Below are 24,975 nucleotides of genomic sequence, written 5' to 3'. Positions count from 1 at the left end.
ATCCCCTGGGTTGATATCTGAGTCCGAGCCGTCGCCTGCGGCGCATAAGCCCCCTCCGATAGTAGGTGATATGCCACCCTCAACGGAGCGCACAACCCCCTCCTTGGTAAACCCCTTCTGTTTGGGGAGACCTCCCCTCCAAGATGGCATCAACCATAAATGCGCGCACCGGTGCCGTCTTCGACACACTCGTCCCACTCTTACCAGTATCAACGACAACGTCTTTTCCGAGATCTATTCTCCTCTTTTTTCTCAACGAACATTCGTCCCCATTAGAGGACTCATCCACGAGGTGATGGACCGGTAAAGAAGATATTTCTTCCCTCACAACCATATCCCGAGAGGAGTCTCTCACATGTACCGACTGAGCACGACCCTCTTGGACGGACTCATCCATAGTGAATTGCATTCATGCGGAGGCGATGACCTGGTAAAATGCAGGGACTGGGGCGCTCCGCCTAGAAGCTCCATGACCTATCATCACAAAAAGTCGTATCAGTAGACAATGGCAAACAATCAAAGAGCAGTACAGAGGAAGACACTTATCGGATGAGACCTTTGGCCCAAAGCGTTTCACAAAAGCCGGCCAATCTCGAGCCTCCACTACATGAAGCAACAAACGGGCTACCCAATCCCTTATACTGGCGATGGGACGGGGGTGGACGCCTCATAGCTGCAAAAGAGAGTCGCAAATAAACACTAAGTTGGACATAAAAAAAGAGTAAACAAGTTATGACACCTACGATTCTCATTCCACCGCTCCGGGAACCTAGAAGGGTCCGACACAATGTGTTTAGTTCTGACAAAGAAATACTTATGCCAAAATTTGCGACTTCCCCGGTCGTCAGTTCCGACAACCAGCCCTTTGGTCACACGGTGCCTTAGATGCACCATAGTACCCCTGTAAAAGCTAGGAGAAAACAAGTGCAGGAGGTGGTGAACGGTAAAATTCACACCCCGCTAACTCCGCGTATTTTATCAACACCAGAAGTATCTTGTACGTGTACGGAGAAAACTGCGTTAGGCAAACCTGATAGAATCGATACAATTCTTCTACTAATGGGAGAAGGGGGAAGGAATGACCAATCACAAAGGGGTATTCATAAAAACACAATACCTCGGTCTATGGACCTCCACAAAGTCTTTTCCCGCTGGAACCATCTCGATACGTGGGGGAATGTTGTATTTAGTCCAGAGGGCATCTATGTGGGCCTGCTCAGTTTTAGATACTACCAAAGCAGGAGTAGGAGCAAGTTCTTTAAGAAAGTCACTTCGAGACATGGGGTGTCTCAGCAGTAACTCATCCATAGTGGGAAAACTATGCCCTTCCTCGACCGTCATGTCCTCACCACCAGAAGGGAGCGTCATGGATAGCAGGGTGGCGTCGAGATCGATGTGTTCTAGGCATATCTATGGCAGAAGATGTGTTGATAAAATAGAAAAATCTATGAACGACGAATGGAAGAGAGAGAAAGCAAAGAAATCGCTAGAGCAAAAGCTGAAGGTATGAGAAAGAATAACTAAAGAAGAAATGGCCAAGAGTTTTTTAAAAAACAAACCCTCCACCTATTTATAGGGTTAGGTAGCGCCAGAATCGAAGCGGAAGGCTGCAAAATGGCACCAAAATCGAAGCTACACACCAACAACCTCTGTCTCGGAAATGCGCGTAATGATGATGCACGTGGAAGTGACGTCATTTCCCAATAAGACACACCACCCAGGATACCGTGAAGCACACTAACCTTCCGTTATTGGCCAAACCATTACGATTCGTAAGCCAAATTTCTCTGTAGATGTGGGCGATGTCCGCTTATCGAGGACGCACTAAGCTACAACCTCGTCAAGCGGAGGGACTAACTGTATTGGTCCAAATTTGGACGACCACGACCACTGAGGAGTACGGCGAGGGACGAGGCTTTTACGATGCAGCGTCCTTTGGTCGTTGTAGAGGGTGACGACTGACAACAGTTAGTAAACGCACAATATTTGCAGTAGTGTAGGCGCAACAGGAGACAATAGGAATATGTTTTTCGAATATTCTTTATGTTATACTTTTTAGGGTTCAAGAGGGAATTGTCCCTTATAAATAGAGGGAGAAGATTTTGTAAAAGGGGGATCGAAAAGTGAATTCAAAAAAGACAACTTTTGCTTAGCACAGTTCTGGAATCGATTGTAATATTTCTCTACATTCGAAGTTATTATATTTACGCTTAATTGTTTGGTTTCAACATATTAAGAAGCATTATTCACCTTGTTCATCCCTTGCATCTTTTAATCTAGATTTATTATGCTTGGCTGAGATTTACCTCTTCATCTTCATTAATTGATTTAATCAAAAAGGTTTCCGTAGCTTTTAGTCAAACAATTATATAAAATAATAAAATCAAAAACCTTATTAAAATTCAAAATTGAATCAAATTGGAAACTCAACCTGCATTTCAATTCAAACCCACAATTCCACGTATAAAGCGAAGATTCTTGAAAAATATAACACCAATCAAATTGTATAAAGAATATAAAAATCTTAACATGGAACCAACTTACATTGTGAATAATAAAAATCGTTCAATGAATGTTATTCTCTCTCTAAAATAAAATCAGAGACCATCATAAGATAATGTGTATCTCACAAAGCAATAACTAGTAAATAAAATATACATCAAAATGTATACATGCATCAAATGTCCATTCTTACTACTAGAAATCCGGACAAAATCAACTAAAAAACCAATCAAAGTTGGTCGGTAATGGCCAATAACCGTCCAAAACGCGACCACTTACGTGTGAATGGTATTTTGAAGGTCGGAAGGACATACCGACCAAGGTTGATCGGAAATTACCGGCCAACTTTGGTTGGTTGGGAATCAAATCGGGGTCTGTACTGTGGCAAGATATTATTCTACCACTAGACCATTGGTGCATTTTTTTCATTATGTATTATGTAATTAAAAAATGTACTATCTGGGAATCAAATCGGGGTCTGTACTGTGGCAAGATACTATTGTACCACTAGACCATTGGTGCATTTTGTTTTAAAACTGTCTTCTATTTCATTTATACTCTTTAATTGTATTTTCGCACGAAAATAACCGCCCAAAGTTGATCGATTTTTTAAAATGACCGGCCGAATTTTTTATTATTTTTAATTTATTTTAAATGAAAAATCGACCAAAGTTGAATGGTTTCTTGAAAAATAAATTTAAATATTTTCTCGCATTTTTGCGCTAAAGAAAACCGACCAAAGTTGATTGGTATCGTAAGAAAAATTTTAAAAATAAAATATTTTGGAAAACCGACCAACTTTGGTCGGCTTTTTGCCGGCCAAAATTGGTCGGTCGACCGTGATCGGTTTTGCCGAATTTCTAGTAGTGTCTTCTTAAATCTCTAATAAACAAACTCATTTCTAGTAGTATTTCGTATATCTATTTAATTCCCTATTGTCAGCCTAGCCGGTTCCTCCATTTATTGAATAACAAGTTATACTGCATATTCTCCTATTTGCCTCATCTAATTTACTACTTTGTACATATTTTGCACTGCAAATCTTACATACCAAGCCCATCTTCGCAGTTAATTGAGGCGGCTAAATTTTGTATTCAGTTCCCCAAAAATCATATGGGAATCTTTTTACTGCTTCTGGCCAAGCCTCGTGAATTATTAAAGGATCAAGAATTTCCATAGTGCCAAGTAGTGAGAAAGAAGACCAAGTAGTACTTGAGAGGGCAAACAGATAAAATATAAAGAACCAATAGGCAACAGTAAAGGGGTAATGAAAAGTTCCTCAAAACATGGTTATGTTAAGCTTCATTTGAACATCTCTTCTAATAATATATTGGTGAATTTTATATCTTAATTAATTGCTATTGGTCTTGAAATGTTATTTCTTATCCCCTCAAAATTTTATTTGATGTATTCGATTCCATATGGAGACAATGTGAGGAACCATTACTGCAAGGCACAAAGGGGATGTCATAAGGTAACATCGATTTTTGACAAAATAATATATATATATATATATTAGAATCATAATCATAGTATACGACCATAATCGGAATGCATATATCTGTTTCATATACTATAGGGATGGTGAGAAGGAATATATTTTACAGGCCATATGGGCTATATTGGAAAAGGGCGTAACAATTTGGGGAGAGGCTCGGCAAAACAAATATAACTATAAAGATGTGAACTACCTAAGGACAGAAAGACCGTAAAAAGTTTCACCGTTCCATGAGAATATTGTGGAAGGCCCAAAAGGCCTCCTTCAAGGGGCCAAGCCATCAACTATACTATTCTGGAAGGACTAGAATTCCAACCAAATCCATTGACGTGTTTTTTCCATCTGCTTAAGCAATTATCCTGAATAGACTTATAGGTATAATTGGATTTCGTTTCATCAGTCAGTCAACTACAAAGTACTTTTTATGTTTATTGACGAAGGGATCTAATTTTTTAACGGTTAAACCTTAATAAGTAACAATCTTTAAATAATTATCTTTAATCTGTACTCATTTTAATTACGTATTAGTTATAGTAATAAGAGATGTCTAGAATTATTTACTTATATGAAAGCGCTTAATGGTTCCAACACTTTTTTGGTAATTAAATTTTATTTATTACTATGAGAAAATTACATCTCAAAAGGAAAAACAGAACAATTTTCATCCAAAAATGGCATAAAGCCCCCGTTTAGGTACACTCGTTCATTACATCAACCTCTCAAACCTCATATTCATATAGCCTAACATTGGTGAAGATACACAACTAACTTAAGCTTTAAGTTGGCTCTATAGACAACACTTTAAGGGGTCGTTTAGTTGGAGGTATAAGAATAATGTTGAATACGATATATTAGTAATGCTGGTATTAGTAATACTGGGATTAGTAATGCTGACATTAGTTATGCTGAAATTATTTCTTATTCACTGTTTGATTTGGTATATTAAAACATTGCATAATTTTTAAAAGAATTGGCTGTTTAAAGAAATACAGTCCAAAATATGGCGGAAAATATTTGGAATAGGTTTTGAGAGATTTGAGGGGCAAGTATTAATTAGCTATACATAAGTTAAAAAAATATACCAAACAAGAGATTAATAATGCACAAAACTAATGCTTGCATTATTTTTTTAATACCTCCTATTAAACGACCCCTAAAGCTCGAAGCTTCAACTGATTGTTGCACATTAGGGACTTGCGTCGTTGTCCTACGAATGTCAGGATCTGATTCTTTCATTTTCCTCTGGTTTGGGAATGGACAAGTAGTAAACTAGTGGGTCAAAACTCGTGTCCGTTAAAAAGCAAAAGCGTAATGGCTTCTGCCACTTAGACTTGTAGGGTATTTGAAAGCCGATATATGAACTTTATATTTTTTCATTTGAATATTCGAACTCATGATTCCCTTAACTAATAAACACATTTGACCGTTGATTATGCCCATGTGGTGTCAATTGGTCCTAATCAGCCTACTGCACGAGGAACACGATGCTTAGGAGCGTGAGAGCCCTCCTCCCAATTCCCAACGGTCCAAAATGGTATGTGTTTAAGTGGGTTCTTATTTATTCATTGTAAAATACATTATCCCTCCATTATATAGAATTTGAAGCTTCATTCCTTCATTTTTCTAAAATCTGAAGCTTTATTTAATTTTTTTCTTTTTCGAAACTGTGAAAATGATGCAAAGTCCTGTATTTTGTCATTGTTGAGTTGAAGCTAAGTTTTGCATCACTTGGAAGTCAACAAATCCATGAAGAATTTTTTATGGGTGCTCAAATTATGGTCTAGACAATTCTTGTAACTTTTTAGGTGGTTTGACCCACCTCTTCCAGATCACTATAAGCAAGTGATTTCAGGGCTGTTATCAAGAATTAGAGAGAGAGAGAGACTACAACGTAAGAGAGGGTGAAGATCATTGTAACTTTAGTTGTTGTATTAGCACTAATCATTGTAATTTCCTTCTTAATCTAGTTAGCACTAATCAGTGTCTTCATAACCCTATGTACAATGGTAATGACAAAATATATGATGTATTTTTGTGGAATGAAAAGCAATGTTTTGACATAAACAAGAAGACATATATAAACAACCAAGTTCGATTAGCCTTCTTGGTTGACAAAATTAGCTACTGAAAGTTGTCTAGTAGCAGAAACAATTCAAACATTGTGCCAAAATAAAAGCCATAGTTAAACATCCAAAGTTAACCTATAAATTAAGTTCGGCAACTAACAGAGTTAAGTTATCACAAAAACAAGCATTCAGCAGATCATTATGGTCGAGATTGGTTGATGTTTTGCTGAGATTGGCTCAAGTTTGGACATGGAGACTAACTTGGCTGAGATGAGAAATGGACTAGAGGTTGGCAAAAGATTGCTTGAGTTTGTCTTCTCCTAAACTGTTGTTGAAGACTTGAAGTTATCTTTGTGTTATAGCATTTCTTCCTTGTCACCTTAGTTCAGGTGCACTGTATCCAAGATTAATATTGGTCTGCCCGACATCCACTATTTTTGTAGGAGCAGAAAGTGCCCTATCTCTTGACCCACACTGCATAGAAAGTCAAATTAGCACCCAAACTACTAATATCTAAATTAAAATCCAAATCCAAATCACATACCCTTTATATCATTGTTCCTGAATCACTAAACAAAATACAAAATCCAGTTTTGGTCTTCCTTGAAGTCCAGTAGCTCTTGGCCTTCCTCTAACACTAGATGGAATATCCTCAGAAGTCCTTGATCTCATACTTCCAGTATCCTGATATTAGATAAAGTATTATCTAATAATTTAAGAATCATGGTCCTAATACAACTTAACTAAAGTAAAAAATGAATACTTACAGGTGGACTTGCAACAACTGATGATTAAGTATTTTTGATAGCAGCAATTCCAGATCCACTTGCAGCCCGAGATGGTTGAGTATTTCTGGTACCGGCAGTTCCAAAATCACTTGCAGCAGCTGATGGTTGAGTTGTTCTTTGAGCAGCCTGAGATGGTTGATTTTTTCTGATACCAGCAGTTCTGGAACCACTTGTAGTAGTTGTTCCTTGAGTAGCATTAGCATTTTTGGTATCTGCAGTTTCAAATTCTTGTCCTTTCTAAAATTTTCAAAAAAATAAAATAAGTTATAGAAACAACCAAAATACAAGTCACAATCAGGAAAAAAATGAATGCATTATCTGATCATTTACAGGATAGGACATTCCTTCTTGTTATGGCCTACTGTCTTACAATGAGAGCATGTCATTGGTGTTCCTTTCTTTGATCTCTTACCAAACTTCTTTATAGGTTCATCTTGAGCTTCTTTCTATTTTTCTTAGGTCTACCATGCATATTACTAATTACAGGAGGCTCAACAGTGAGATTTAAGTAGATGGCCATATCTTCATGTTGGTTATTGGATATATGTAACAACTGAAAGCCTTCAGGTATGTTTCTTTCCTGTACCATTGAATAACATAGTCAGCATGCTCAAATCTCTTAAAAAATATTGCACATATTGCATCGGAGCATGGTATTCCTTTGAGCTACTACGATCTACATATGCATGTATTGTTGAAAAAGTCAACACTATGTTTGTAAACTTCATGTTGTATCTCATACCTAGTATCCCCATACCATTTAAATTCATACTTAACTGCATATTGAGATTGTTCCTCTATGTATCCCATTGCCATAGGAGATACATCAGAAATCCACTTTGTTGCAAATTCGCTCATGGTAGTCATCCTCTCCATCACCTTCACTTAATCCCTTCTAACATGGTTATGATAGACTTGTGCCTAGCAAACAGGATCCAACTGTTAAAAGTCTCACATATGTTGTTCTCCACAAAATCACATTTACTCCAATCTTTAAAAAATGCTCTACACCAATATTGTTTAGAGCATTTCAGTAAATCCTCAATGATCTTATTGTCACCCAATTCTACCAACTCATCTATCTTAGCCTTCATATATGCATCAAATGAAGCCCTTGCATAGGCCCAGAACTTCTTCCTTCTTTCCTCACCTTTCTACTTTTGTTTCCAGTTGCTTCATATGTGTCTTGCACACATACTGTGCTCAACATTTGGCATCAACTCAGCCACAGATTGAACAAGTCCCTTAAGCAATAATGAAAAGAGTTAGAATATCATAAACATATATAAAGTAATTACACGAAGAATAGGGGTGAAATGTATACGTTCTGCATATCAGAAATGATGGTCAACCATTCACCTTGGGATTCTGTGAGATGCAAATCGTGCATCAGGCACATAAAAAATCATGACCATGTGTTCTCTTTCTCCTTTTCAATCAATGTCCAAGCAACAGGGTACATTTGGTTGTTACAATATTTACCAATACATGATAGTAACTCACCTTTACGCACACCCTTCAAAAATGCTCCATCAAAGCCAATAAAATTTCTACATCCTTCCAACCAACCTATTTTGCAAACATGTAGATAAATGTCAATTCCCACAAACACCTCTTTATTAGGTATTGTCTCCTTTGAAGTCTTCAGAACAACAATGCTGCCAGGGTATGTAGACCTTAGCATGTCAACATAATCATATATTCTAGCAAACTCCTGATTGTAATCATCCAGATACTTACCCATGACATGATGTTGCCCTAGCACATATAAATTTTCCTACATACACACCATACTTTATCCTAATCAAATCCTGTAATACTACAACATTATGCATATATAGCTACAACGTATATCGTAGCTAAATATGAAAATTTCCGTAGCAAAAAACTTTAGCCACAATAATTTTTTTCGTAGCATTCGTAGCAAAATGTAGTGTCACTAAAAGTTAGCTACAAACTTTACATGTTCTATGGCTAAGGAATAATACTTATTGTTATGAATATTTTTTGTGTTGTAGCTATATTGATAAAACTTTTTTGCCACAAAATATATACTTATAGCAAATAATCTTATTCTTTTGTCACGACAAATAAAATATGTAGTAGCAGTCTCTATTGTTGCTACAATGTATTTTATTATGGCAAAATATTTAATTCTGTTGCTATGGAAATTCAATTTTTTTGGCTATTTTTATAGTTTAGTCTCGTGGTAATAGTACTTGCATTTAGCTACGAATTTAGAAATTAATAGCTATGAATTGAAGTATTTGCCACAAATATATTTATTAGTAGCTAAGAATTCATTCTTTTCTGCTATGAAATATATAGAACTATAGCTAAAGAATTCTTTTATAAGCTACGGAAAGTGAGAATATATAACCATATTCTTGTTATGTGGCAACTGTTTATACCCGCTTAACTAGGAAATAAATATTACATTGCTACGCATTGAAAAATTTGCCACAAGCATTGGTAGTTACAAGAACTTTTATAATGTAGCTAAGAACTATAGATTCCAAAATAGGTTTCAAGTTACACATAATTGCATATTTAAATCTCAAAATATTTTACAGTACATAATTCTTCTATATCACCAATTATGGTACTAGAATCTTGCTTGAAACCCAAAAGCTACATGTCTCACCCGGATTTTTCACCGTCGGAATCGTGATGATGCCTACTCTTGAAAGTTAGGCAAGCCGACAAATATAGTTTTATCACATTAATTATTAACCAGAACAGAAATAAATAATAGCTAAAGCCAAACAAAGATAAAGTGTGGAAGTGTTATAATAGTTCAACAATTCTAGTACATGCTACCCCGGTGATCTGGTGTCACAATCCACGAATGTCTAAGAAATTCTACAAATATAGGTTTAAAAGAAATACATTTGTTCTCAGAATAGAAAGAGACAGGAAATCAAAAATGGGGGAGAAGGGGACTTCAGGGTCTGCGAAAGCCAGCAGATCTACCTTGGGTCTCCCGTGGACTGAAGGCAGCAACCCAAACTCTACTCACGAGATTCGGCACCAAAATCTGCATAGAAAGTGCATAGTACAGTATCAGTACAACCGACCCCATATACTGATAAGTGTCGATCTTAACCTCGGCAAAGTAGTGACGAGGCTAGGACACGACAACAATATAAAATTGTGTAATTAAATCATATACGAGAAAATAATAATAACAGGAATTTAAAAAAATAACGGGAAGGGGAAATATGCTGATGGGAATATCAAATTATGACAGTGAACAGTAAAGAAGCAAAATGATGTCATACTCTAAGCCAGCAGAAATAATAACATAGTAACATGTGCATGGCCTCACCCTTCATGCTTTAACTCTCTCAAAATCATGGCATGGCATCACCCTTCGTGCATTAACACTCACAAAATATGGCACGACATCACCCTTCGTGCATTAACACTCACTCATAATATCGTGCACGGCATAACCCTTCGTACTTTACACTCTTCCTCACCCAAACAATAGAAACAATAACATCCCGGCAAGAGAATAAACTATAACCAATCTCGTTTCAACAGTTAAATTCACAATGTAAGTCTCAACTTGAGTCAACACTCAACAATTACCCAATAACAAGAAAATATAACCAAACTTGTTCAACGTGGAGAGTAACCAGCTTAAGCATGAACAATACGTGATAAGAGACACAATGGTCACGAGTATAAGACTCATTTGTATGCTATGACCCAACAACAACGTATAGGTACTCGTCACCACACCTATACGCCATACTCAATAACTAAACACATAGCAAATGAGACAACAACACCTATTCCCTCAAACTAAGGTTAGACCAAACACTTACCTCGATTCCATGGCCAAAAATCAAGCCTCAATTATCGCTTTACCTCTCGGTTCCACCTCCAATCCACTTGTATCTAGTCATAATTTAACATCAATAAATGATAAATAACTTAATTCCAATACTTAATTATAGATTTTCCAACATTTTCCCCAAAAAGTCAAAAATTAACTCCGGGCTCGCTTGGTCAAAACTTGAAGTTCGGACCAAAACCCGATTATCCATTCACCCCCGAGCCCAAATATGCAATTAGTTTTGAAATCCGACCTCAATTTGAGGTCTAAATCCCTAAATTTCAAAATTTCTAAATTCTACCCAAAAACACCCAATTTCCCATGAAAAAATCCTAGATTTTGTGATGAAATCTTGTAAAAAGATGAAATAGATTGGAAGAAATAAATTAAGAATCATTTAACTATGATTTGGGAAAGAACTTGCTCTAGGAAAATCGTCTCTTGGAGTTTAGGTTTTGAAAATTTGAAGAATGAAAAAGCCCGTCCAAGACCCTTTTACTCAGCTGCAGATGACGTATTCACAATTGCGAAAGGGCTATCGCAATTGCGAAGCTTTAACAATTCCTGGTGCCTTCGCAAATGCGAGGAAAGTGTCGCATTTGCAATTACAGACCTCGCAGTTGGGATCAAATGATCGCAGTTGCGATCAGTTCCCCACCCAAAATCCCTTCGCATTTGCGAACTATGCTGGCCCATCTGTTTGATCGCATTTGCGATGAAAGGCTCGCAAATGCCAACCCTACAGGGCTCGTAATTGCAATTTCTGACCTCCCAATTGCGAGATCTGAGGCTTGCAACAGCTGAAGCATACCATCAATATTTTTCTAAGTCCAAAACACTCCGTAACCTATCCAAAGCTCACCCGAGCCCTCGGGGATCCAAACCAAACATGCACACAAGTCTAAAAACATCATACAGACTTACTCTTGTGATAAAATTGTCAAAATAACATCTTAAACAACGAATTTAACACCAAAACTCATGAAATTCTTAAGAATATTGAAAATTCTATTTTTACAACCGGACATCCGAATCACGTCAAATCAGCCCCGTTTCTCACCAAATTTCACATACATGACTTAAGTACTATATCAAACCTGTATCGGGCTCCGGAACCAAAATACGGGCCCGATACTAACGAAATCACACACTATTCCATTTCTAAAAATCCTTATATTTTATAGCAAATAATTTTCTTCAAAAATTCATTTGTCGGGCTAGGGACCTCGAAATTCGATTCTGGGCATACACCCAAGTCCCATATTTTACTGTGGACCCTACAGGATTGTTAAATTACAGGTTCGGGTCCGTTTACCAAAAATGTTGACTGAACTCAACTTTTAATTAATTTTAAAGGTAAACTTCAATATTTTTCTTCAATTTCACATAAAGGCTTTCTGAAAACATGTCCGGACTGTGCAAGCAAATCAAGAAGAATGAAATGAGGTTTTCAAGGCCTCAAAATCCGGATTCGGATTCTAAAACAAAAGATGACCCTTTGGGTCATCACATTCTACATCTCTAAAACAACCGTTCGTCCTCGAACGGACATAGAAAAATACCTGAGTCGGTGAAAAGATGGGGATATCGGCTCCACATATCAGACTCGGACTCTCAGGTAGCTGCCTCAACATGCTGACCTCTCCACTGCACGAACCGACGGATAACTCTTCGATCTTAACTGACGAACCTGCCGATCTAGAATAACTACCAGATTCTTCTCGTAGGTCAAATATCTGTCCAACTGGACAGTGCCGAAGTCTAACAGGTGGGATGTATCGCCTTGATACTTCCGAAGCATGGACACAGGAAACACTGGATGCAGAACTAATAAACCAATGCAAGTCTGTAAGCCACCTCTCCCACTCGATCAAGGATCTCAAAAGGCCTGATGAACCTAGGTGCAACATCACGAACTGTACGGTAGACATAACTCTTTTGCCTGGACTGAGTTGTACAAAGTCTATCCTGAATAAACTTAACCAAATCCAAGGCATCCTATACTAAATCTGCATCTAATAACCGAGCCTCTCCCGGCTCAAACTATCCAACCAGCGACCGAAATAGTCTACCATATAATGCCTCATAGAGAGCCATCTGGATGCTCGACTAATAACTGTTGTTGTAGGCAAATTCCGCTAATGGCAAGAACTGATCCCAAGAACATCCAAAGTCAATAACACATGCTCGGAGCATATCCTTCAAAATCTGAATAGTACGGTCAGACTATCTGTCCATCTGAGGATGAAATAATATAATCAACTCGTCCCACATACCTAACTTACGCTAAACTGCCGTCCAGAAATGCGAGGTAAACTGCGTAGCCCGATCAGAAATGATAGACACGGGCACACCTTGAAGACGAACGGTCTCGCGGATATAAATCTATGTCTATCGCTCCGAAGAATAGGAAACCACCATAGGAATAAAATGCACTGACTTAGTCAGCCTATCCATAATAACCCATACTACGTTGAACTTCCTCTGAGTCTGTGGGAGTCCAACAACGAAGTCCATAGTAATACGCTCCCACTTCCACTCAGGAATCTCAATCTACTGAAGCAAACCACCAGGTCTCTGATGCTCGTACTTTACCTGCTGACAATTCAAACACCGAGCTACATATACAATAATAACCTTCTTCATCCCCCTCCACTGATAATGCTGCCGCAAGTCATGATACATCTTGGCGGCGCCCGGATGAATAGAATACCGGGAACTATGGGCCTCTTCTAGAATCAACTCACAAAGTCCATCCACATTGGGTACACAAACTCGACCCTGTATCCTCAAAACTCCGTCATCTCCAACTGTAACCTGCTTGGCATCACCGTACCGCACTGTGTCCCTAAGCACAAGTAAATGAGGGTCATCATACTACTGATCTCAGATACGCTCAAATAATGAAGAACGAGCGACTGTGCAAGCTAGAAAATGGCTGGGCTCAGAAACATCCAACCTCACCAACTGATTAAAGCTTGAACATCCAAAGCAAGCGGTTTCTCACTGACTGGAATATACGCAAGGCTACCCATACTAGCCGACTTCCTACTAAAAGCATTGTCCACTATGTTGGCCTTTCCAGGATGATACAAGATGGTGATATCATAGTCTTTCAATAGCTCCAACCACCTTCCCTACCTCAAATTTAGCTCCTTCTACTTGAACAAGTATTTCAAACTCTTGTGATCCGTGAACACCTCACATGACATGCCATATACAAATCTTGAACGTGTGAACAACGGCTGCTAGCTCCTAATCATGAACTGGTAATTCTTCTCGTGAATCTTTAACTTCCGCGAAGCATATGCAATACCCTTTCCATTCTGCATCAACACCGCACCAAGTCCAATACGAGATTTGTCATAATACACTGTATATGGCCCAGAACCTATGGGCAACACCAACACCAACACCGACGCCGTAGTCAAATTTGTCTTGAGCTTATAAAAGCTCGCTTCATACTCGTCCGACCACCTGAACGGGGCACCCTTCTAGGTCAATCTATTCATTGGGGTTGCTATGGATTAAAACTCCTCCACAAACCGACGGTAGTAGCCTGCCAAATCCAAGAAACTCTGGATCTCTATACCTAATGTAGGTCTAGGCCGGTTCTTGACTACCTCAATCTTCTTAGGATCCACCTGAATACCCTCTGCTGACAAAACATGACCCAAGAATGCAACTGAACTCAACCAAAATTCACACTTCGAAAACTTAACATATAAGTGGTTGTCTCTCAGAGTCTGGAGAACGACTCGAAGATGCAGCTTATGCTCCTCTCGGCTATGGGAGTAGATCAAAATATCATCAATGAAAACATCACAAAGGAATCCAAATAGGGCTTGAACACTCTGTTCATCAAATCCGTGAATGCTGCTGGGGCATTTGTCAACTCAAATGACATGACTAGAAATTCATAATGCCCGTACCGAGAGCAAAAACCTGTCTTAGGGACATCGGATGCCCTAATCCTCAACTGATGGTAGCCAGACCTCAAATCAATCTTCAAAAACACCTTGGCACCCTAAAGTTGATAAAATAAATCATCAATCCTCGGCAATGAATACATGTTCTTGATAGTGACTTTGTTCAACTGCCGATAGTCTATGCACATCCTCATCGACCCATCCTTCTTCTTAACAAACAACACCAGCGCACCCCAGGGTGAGACACTAGGTCTAATAAAGCCTTTATCAATAAAATCTTGCAATTGTTCCTTCAATTCTTTCAACTCTGTCGGGTCCATGTGGTATGGCGGAATAGAAATGGGTTGAGTGCCCGGAGCCACATCAATACAAAAGTAAATATCCCTGCGGGTGGCATCCCCAGCAGGTCTGCAGGCAATACCTCTGGAAACTCACGAATAACTGGTACGAAATCCACGGAAGGAACCTCTATACTAGAATCGCGAATATAAGCCAAATACCCCTTCTCGACCATACACCGAGTCTTCATATAAGAGATGACCCTACTAGTAGAATGACTAGGAGTCCCTCTCCACTCCAATCGAGGCAACCCCGGCAAAACTAAGGTCATGGTCTTGGCATGACAGTCCAATATGGCATGATAAAGTGACAGCCAATCCATCGCCAAAATGATATCAAAATCAATCATATCAAGAAGTAGGAGATCTACACGGGTCTCAAGACCCCTAATAATAACCACACACGAGTAATAGACACGATATACGATAATAGAATCACCCATTGGTATGGACACATATACAGGAGCACTCAAAGAATTACGAGGCACAACCAAATACGTAGCAAAATAAGATGACACGTAGGAGTATGTAGACCCTAGATAAAATAGAACTGAAGCATCTCCATTGCAAACTGAAACCGTACCTGTGATAACGGCATCAGATGCCTCAGCCTCAGGCCTGGATGGGAAAGCATAACATCGGGGCTGGGCCCCACCACTCTGAACTACATCCTTGGGACGGCCTCCTACTGGCTGGCCTCCACCTTTAGCGGCCTGACCTCCACCTTTAATACCTCGACCTCCACCTCTAGCCGCCTGACCCCTGGCTGAGTGGGCGGTGGAACATCCGGTGCCGGAACCACGACACGAGAACCCTGATGCTGAGAACTGCTTGATGCTCGATGGCAAAATCTAGTAATGTGCCTTGGATCGCCACAAGTATAAACAGTCCTCGGCTGCTGGGACTGCTAAAACTGAAACTGACCCTGACGACCTGAATAACCATACTGAAAACTCTGGAGCGGAGGTGCATTGATAGGAGTTGGTGATGCACTGTAGAGTAGCTGATTAGAATACTGCATATGAGAACCACAACCACCTGAATCACCATGAGAAGCCTGAAGTACTGAATGAAACGTCCTAGGAGAATGGCCCCTACCAAAAGAATCCTTGCCTCCAGACGAGGCACCACTGAACCTACCAGAATGACGAGGCCTCTTGTCGGACCCCTGACCATTCCCTTGAGCTAAAACCATCTCCACTCGCCTGTCCATAGTGGTCGCATCCTGGAAGGAAATCTCGCTCCCTATCTCCTTAGCCATTTGCAGTCTGATAGGCTGAGCGAGTCCTTTAATGAACCTTCTCATCCTCTCTCTCTCGGTGAGGAGTATAAGAAGAGCATGACGAGCCAAATTAAGAAACTTAGTCTCGTACTAAGTGACAGTCATAGAATCCTGCAGAAGATGCTCGAACCGCCTATAGAAGTCCTATCTCTAAGTGACCGGAATAAGCTTCTCGAGAAATAGCTGGGAGAATTGGTCTCATGTCAATGCAAGTGACCCAGCTGGTCTAGTCAACACAAAATCATTCCACTATCTCTTGGCGGGCCCTATCATCTGGAATACAGCAAAGTTGACCCCATCGGTCTCTACTATCCCCATGTTTCGCAACACCTCATGGTAGCGGTCAAGATAATCCTGGGGGTTCTCAGAAGCTACCCCACTATAATGAACCGAGAAAAGCTTGGTGAACTTATCCAACCTCAACAAATCCTCAGAAGACATAGATGATCCACCAGTGGCCTAGGCCGCAACAAATGGCTGAGCTACTCCTACTTGCTAAGCTGCTGGAGTTTGAAACTGGAGAGTCATCTGCTCCGTAGTGCGAGTAGCAGGAGTCTATGCTCCTCCCCTAGTCTGAGAGACCACTGGTGCTATAGGAAGTATGCCTGCCTAAGTGACACTCTCCATAAGGCCCACTAGACGAACCAGAGTATCCTGGAGTACTAGGGTGGCGATGAACCCCTCTAGAACCTGAGTTGGCCTCCTGGAACGGTCTGGACCAGAACCTGATCCTCAAACTCTACTTGAGGCTCCGTTGCTAGTGTTGCTGCTCGAGCTCTGGTTTCACAATCTACGAACGTCTAAGAAATTCTACAAATATAGGTTTAAAAGAAATACACCTGTTCTCATAATAGAAAGAGACAGGAAATCAAAAATATGGGAGAAGGGGACTCCAGGGTCAGGAACGCCAGCAGATCTACCTTAGGTCTCCCGTGGACTGAAGGCTTAACCCAAACTCTATTCATGAGGTCCAGCACCGAAATCTGTACAGAAAGTGCACAGTGCAGTATCAGTACAACCGACCCCATGTACTGGTAAGTGTATGGCCTAACGTCGGCGAAGTAGTGACGAGGCTAGGACACGACAACAATATAAACCTGTGCAATTTAATCATATACGAGAAAAACAATAATAACATGAATTTAACAAACATAACGGGAAGGGGAAACATGCTGAGGGGAATATCAAATTCTGACAGTAAACAGTAAAGAAGCAAAATGACGTCATACTCTGATCAAACAGAAATAATAACATAGCAACATGTGCACGGTATCACCCTTCGTGCTTTACACTCTTACTCACCTAAACAATAGAAACAATAACATCATGGCAAGGGAATCATCTATAACCAATCTCGTTTCAACAGTTAAATTCATAATGTAAGTCTCAACTTGAGTCAATACTCAACAATTACCCAATAACAAGAAAATATAACCAAATTGTTCAACATGAAGAGTAACTAGCTTAAGCATGAACAATACATGATAAGAGATACAATGGCCACGAGTATAAGACTCATTTGCATACTATGACCCAACAGCAACGTATAGGTACTCATCACCACACCTATACATTGTACTCAACAACTAAACACGTGGAAAATGAGACAACAACACCTATTCCCTCAAGCTAAGGTTAGACCAAACACTTATCTCGATTCCACGGCCAAAAATCAAGCCTCAATTACCATTTTACCTCTTGGTTCCACCTTCAATCCGCTTGTATCTAGTCATAATTTACTTAATAACATCAATAAATGCTAAATAACTCAATTCTAATGCTTAATTATATATCTCCCAATATATTTTCCAAAAAGTCAAAAATCGACCCCGGGCCCGCTTGGTGGAAACTCGAAGTTTGGGCCAAAACCCGACTACCTATTCACCCCGAGCCCAAATATGCAATTGGTTTTGAAATCCGACCTCAATTTGATGTCTAAATTCCTAAATTCTACCCAAAACATCCAATTCCCATGAAAAACCCTAGATTTTGTGATGAAATCTTGTAAAAAGATGAAATAGATTGGAAGAAATAAGTTAAAAATCATTTATCTATGATTTGAGGAAGAACTTGCTCTACGAAAATCGCCTCTTGGAGTTTAGGTTTTGAAAATTTGAAGAATGAAAAGACCCTTTTAGTCACGTGCAGATGTTGCAATTATTTGCGAAGCTCGCAATTGCGAAAGGGCTATCGTAATTGCAATTACAGACCTTGCAATTGCGATCAAATGTTCGCATTTGCGATCAGTTCTCCTCCCAGACTCCCTTCGCATTTGCGAACTATGCTAGCCCAGCCTTTTGATCGAATGTGCGATGAAAGGCTTGCAAATGCGGACCCTGCAGAGCTCGCAATTGCGATGCCTGATCTCGCAATTGCGAGATCAGAGGCTTGCAACACCTAAAGCATACCGACAATATTTTCCTAAGTTCAAAACACTTTGTGGTCTATCGAAAACTCACCCGAGCCCTCGGGGCTCCAAACCAAACATGCATACAAGTCTAAAAAAATCATACAGACTTATTCGTGCGATCAAATCGCCAAAATAACATCTTAAACAATGAATTTAACACCAAAACTCATGAAATTCTTAAGAACATTGAAATTTCTATTTTTACAATCGGACGTCCGAATCACGTCAAGTCAGCCTCGTTTCTCACCAAATTTCACAGACACGACTTAAGTACTATATCAAATATGTACCGGGCTCCGAAACCAAAATACGGGCTTGATACCAACAAGATCACACACTATTCTATTTCTAAAAATCCTTATATTTTTCAATAAATAATTTTCTTCAAAAATTTATTTCTCGGGCTAGGAACCTCGGAATTCAATTCCGGGCATATGCCCAGTCCTTATTTTACTACGGACCGTACGAGACCGTCAAATTACAGGTCCGAGTCTATTTACCAAAAACGTTGACCAAAGTCAATTGTTACTCAATTTTAAAGGTAAACTTTAATATATGTTTCTTAAATTTCACATAAAGACTTTCAGGAAATGCGTCCGGACTGTGCACGCAAATTGATGAGAAAGAAAATGAAAATTTTCAAGCCTCGAAACCCAAATTTGGATTCTAAAATAAAAGATATCCCTTTAGGTCATCACACTGCACAATCTTTTCCTTTCTCTCCTGACATTTGTCTCCAACTGCACCTTAATCGGTCTAGCTTGTCACTGTTACTTTTTAATGATTCCACATATTTTCCTGTCAGTTTTGATAAACTAAATTTACACCAGTAGATATAAATAACATGTAACCGTACATTATCATTTCAAGAAAGAATTATGGATCCATAGCAAAGAAACCCACAAATATTAACATGAATAACAACATGCCTGAGAAATAGCAAGAGTTCATTTAAGTAAAAAAAATACGAATATTTAGTAAATATATATATATATATACAACATGCCTAAGAAATAGCAAGAGTTCATTCAAGTTAAAAAAATACGAATATTTAGTAAATATATATATATATATATATATATATATATATATATATATATATATATATATATATATAAAAGTATGTAACCATACATTATCATTTCAAGAAAGAATTATAGATCCATAGCAAAGAAACCCACAAATATTAACATGAATAACAACATGCCTATTATCATTTCAAGAAAGAATTATAGATCCATAGCAAAGAAACCCACCAATATTAACATGAATAACAACATGCCTAAGAAATAGCAAGAGTTCATTCAAGTTAAAAAAATACGAATATTTAGTAAAAAAATCCATAATTGGCTGAAACTCAATTTCATCGGGAGTGATTAAAAGTATCTCCTGAATCGCATTACGAAGCTTCAACCAAAAATAGATAATTTTTTACAGATATACTAATCTGACAATGAACATAAATATCCAAATTTTCTCTTCCCAATTAACTAAGAAGAAACATAAAGATACTTCTACCAAATTCAGCATAAGTTACAAATGACGAATGCTAAATTTACACATTGAAAATAATATAAAGGAACAAAGAAATGCAAATTAAAACGATGTCAAATGGTGAGATTCAAGAGGAAAAAAATATACTCCTATGTTCTAAAGTCTAAACTCCTTGACCTTTTATCTCCCATTCAACCTTTCTACTTTCTCATTGTATTCCAAGAGTGCCTCGAGATATAGGCTTTAGGTTGACAAAGGAAGTGGGGAAGGTGGGAAGGGGTGTGGCGGCTGAAGAGGAAAATGACGCAAGGGTTTAGGCTTTAGAGTGCAAAACCTAAATGTTATTGATTTTGACACAAAATACGTTTTTAATGCTAAAAGAAATGTTACATTTCTACATATAATGTGATTTTACACTACGCTATATTTTAACGGTATTTTGGCCGTTAAAGTATAGCACGGTGTAAAACCGCGTTCTATTTGTATAGCACATGAATAAATTGCGCTATGCTGACGTGATGTGATGGATAGACATAGCGCATTATATAACCGTGTTGTACATATATAAGCATTTATGTACCGCGCTATACCTGTTTATGGGCCCACCAATAAGTCTCATGCGATTAACTGACATAACAATAATTTAAATGATTATAGCTCTCTTTAAAAGAGCGCTATACATCAAAAAATTCAGCCCCCCGAGCTAGGCATTGCCTTATTTAAAGGCGTTAGGATTTTATGAAAATCCATTCAAAAAATATTCTAACTTCCGTTCAAACTTTTCTTCTTGGTTATCAAGCATTTTTTATAATGTCTGAAGAGCAAAAAATAAAGGTTTCATTATATTGGAGGGGTGAGGTTTTAGTGGAGAATAACTTTGTAAGGTATAGTTTATCTCCACAGTGTTATATTAAATTGCTGCTTACAATGGAGTATGATCCATTGATATCATTGTTACATAAAAAATGAGTGTGAGGAAATGTTCGGTGAACCTTAAAGTAACAAGTAGATATCTGTATTCTGTTACTCTGCAAGGGTTTGCTTGTTATTCTGAATTTAACATCGAAGATGATGAAACTCTGAGTGTTTTTTGCGGATTCCGGATGAATACAGAGAATTTATTGTGATAAAATTGTTGGAAATGTACGTCAAGGTTGAAGACGTTCGCAATAATAAGATTACACAAAGCAGGGATAACCCTAGTCATCGAGTGGTTATTCTGGAGCAATTTTATCCCAACAGGTTCCAGCTGAAAGGGTTTGGCCGGATCTTAACTTATCTTCGCGGGCGAACGAGGAGCGAGGAAATAATTTCTCTCCTACTTTACATAATCCACAAGACGACTGTTAAAACTTCAATTTTCTTTTCTGTTACGATGTTTTTTTTCTTGAATTGAATTTGTATTAACACTCATATATTCCCTCGGGGGTATCGTCCGGATATGAATTTATAAGTTATGACCCAACGCCCAGTTGGAATATGCGTAGTTTTGGCGTTTTGGATCACGGTGGTCCATCCGGGAGTCATCACCAATAGGGAAATGTCCATCATGGAATGTCAACACAGTACGACTTGTAAGTGAAGTGATATAGCTATATGTAAAGTATTTATCAATTTGAGTAGCTTATCATTTGTTGTTTGTATAGTGAAAACGAGCAACTTGATGGTCCTGACATCACTCAGTTTCCCGTAGACGATGTATTTACTTGGGATTTGGTAGATGCGAAAAGTCAGGAATATAATAGTAATTATGGCAACAATGCCGGTGAGTCTGGAGATGAGACATCCTTACCTAATGAGATTGATGATGAGGAGGAAGTGAATGTCGAACCAGAGCTAATGAGGGAGCATGCTCCTCCACCTTCCGTTAGACCAAGAGTGTACGAGTCCCACATGTCGTTTCATGAGCAGAATATTCCCTACCTTGATAATTTGCCAAGTATGCCGGATGTGGATGTCCTCATAAGGGATCTTGACAAAATTCGATCAGCAATGTGGGATGAGTCTAGACCAATGATGCTGGCAAAGGGCATGTATTTTCCCGATAAATCTCGCCTAACCAGGGCTGTAAAAATGTACAGCATAAGAGAGTGTCGTGAGATGATAGTATGGGAGTCAACTCCGGAGGTATACAAGGTCAAATACCGTAGACACTTTATGGGTTTTAACTGGATGTTGTGTGCGATCAAGAAGGAAACAGGGTTGTGGAAAGTGGGTAAATATATTAGCACCCGCGTTTGTGAAATGGACACATCACTTCAACTTGGATGTAGACTTGATTTCTTTTGTCTTGATTCCACACTTGGAAGTGTCCATTAGGTACACGATTAAAGAGTGTATTACATCCGTCCACCAGGAATATGGGTGTACTATAACCAAAAGAAAGGCATATCTCGGGCGCAAACGTGCATTTAAAATTATTTATGATGATTGGGATAAGTCATTTTCATCTCTACGCAGGTATATGGCCGCACTGAAACACTTTAACCCCAGGACTGTTGTTGAATAGAGGCATAAGCAGAGTCCGAGAATACCAGAATATATATTCAGATACGTGTTCTGGGCATTTAAACCAGCAATTAATGGTTTTGTGCATTGTCGTTCGGTAATTTCCATAGACATTACTCATGTCTATGGAAAGTATGATATTAAGTTGTTGATCGCCGTTGCAGTAGATGCCAATGGACAAATATTTCCACTAGCTTTTGCCATTTGCGCCAATGAAAGTGAAGAGACGTGGACTCTATTTTTGAACCACTTGAAGCAGCACGTTGTTAAACAGCGTTCAGGTATTTATCTAATATCTGATCGGCATGGTGGTATTTTAAGTTCTGTACGACATTTGCCGGAATGGAAGAAACCCTATGCATACCACCGTTACTGTGTGAGGCACATGTGTCGCACCTCCTTTTTACCGCGCCCGCGGGGCGCGTGGGGAGTTTTTTCCAATTGAAGGACAGTCGAAACGGGATTTTTTAATTATTTCAGAGTCGCCACCTGGGAATTTTAAGGCGTCCCAAGTCACCGGTTCTAATCCCTGAATCGAGGAGAATATGACTCTGTTTATTATTCTGCGAACCAGAAATCCTGAGTAAGGAATTCTGTTAATCCGGAAGAAGGTGTTAGGCATTTCCGAATTCCGTGGTTCTAGCACGGTCGCTTAACTGTTTTTATTCTTGGCTCAATTATCTTGATTTTACTAAATACGTTTTTATTGCATGATTTTATTACCGCTTTTACTTATTGTTTACAATTATATAAACGAATTACGCGTACGTATATTCGTATTATATACCTTTTATAATTACCGGGGATCGTGCCACGCGTACGTGTACACAATAAAATTTGACCATATTATTTCCTTTATTACAAATTCATATGTGCGTGATTTAAAATAAAATTATGAACGTCATCACCCTTATATTTAGACAATGAACTGCATGTCTCGTGTTATATGAAATTATTTTAATATCCTTGGAAAAATCCTTTTCTTAAATATTCGCTCGAAATTGCGCGTACGCATAATCCGAATTTGCTTTTTTTTTAAAAATATAATCAGGGTACGCGAACGCATCCCTAATCGCCCAAAATTTTTGTAATGGTATTATGAATTTTATACAAATTGTTTATTATATTCATACATTTTTATGTGAAAATCATGAGAACTCCCATTTTAGAGGCCTTTAAATTCTTTGAAAAGAATTTACAATCTATTAAATATTTCCAGCCGATTATATTTCTACATATGAATTATATTCTTCCGAGCCATTCAAAGAATTAGGAGTAAAATAATCAAAGTATGATTAAGAATACCATTTTTTTCGTAAATACAATATATATGTACACCCAAAAATGTATTGCATATAAAACTAAAAATGATTTATAAAGGGAATATTTTTGAAGAATTTTCATTATTTTGATTTAATACAAATTCTATTTCTGCTTACCATTGATATAAAATATTGCAGTTCGTGTTTATACATCTCATCTCATTCTCATATATTTATTTTTAATCTAATAGACGAAATTATTTTAATTAATTTGTTTACGGTGGTAGATAAGCATCAAGTTGATAAGAAAGGGAATTATTATGCAAATTGATTCAATAATATTACCTTACATGCAACCTAACTGTATGTTGTAAACATCGTAACAAACTATATTATATCACCTTTCGCCAATGGTTATACACACATCTATAAAAATACCACCAATACCATCTTAACCTTATCTAACAACAGAAGTTAGTAATGTAGCTTCTTGATATTTCTACATTATTCTTTACTTAGCTAACAACACTATAGAATTTAAATAATGGCCAACTTTACGCCATGTTTCCTACCTTGACAGTTCAAATATGACTAAATTAATGAGATTTCGGAATGGCTAACATTATTACAAAAGCTTTATACGAATTTTAAAATAAGACAATTAACTCATAGCTATCAAATTGAATTAACATGAAACAAAAAATGAAATTTAAACTAATGAACTTGGACAAATGGAAAACAGAATTGCAATTCAAACTTCATTGATTTGTCATGCTGAATCTCTTTCCAACATAGAATTTAAAAGATAAGTACCTGGAAATGAAGGTAGAAGAAGTAAATTTCAGCAGTTGCAGCAGTAACAAAATACTGGTAGAATATCAATACTTCCACAGATTTGAGCAATAATAAGACCCGAGGAACCCAGATGCACAGTAACAGTATTTTTAAAGAGGATTCAGATTTTAACTGAACAATGGAATCAAATAAATTTGAACAGATTCAACGAAAGAACAATATTTCAGATTTCAGTTTCTTTTCTGTTTCAAATTCCCAT

This window comes from Nicotiana sylvestris, chromosome 11 (assembly GCF_000393655.2).
Source record: "Nicotiana sylvestris chromosome 11, ASM39365v2, whole genome shotgun sequence".
NCBI classification, from domain to species: domain Eukaryota; kingdom Viridiplantae; phylum Streptophyta; class Magnoliopsida; order Solanales; family Solanaceae; genus Nicotiana; species Nicotiana sylvestris.
Note: the sequence above shows the minus strand (reverse complement) of the source record.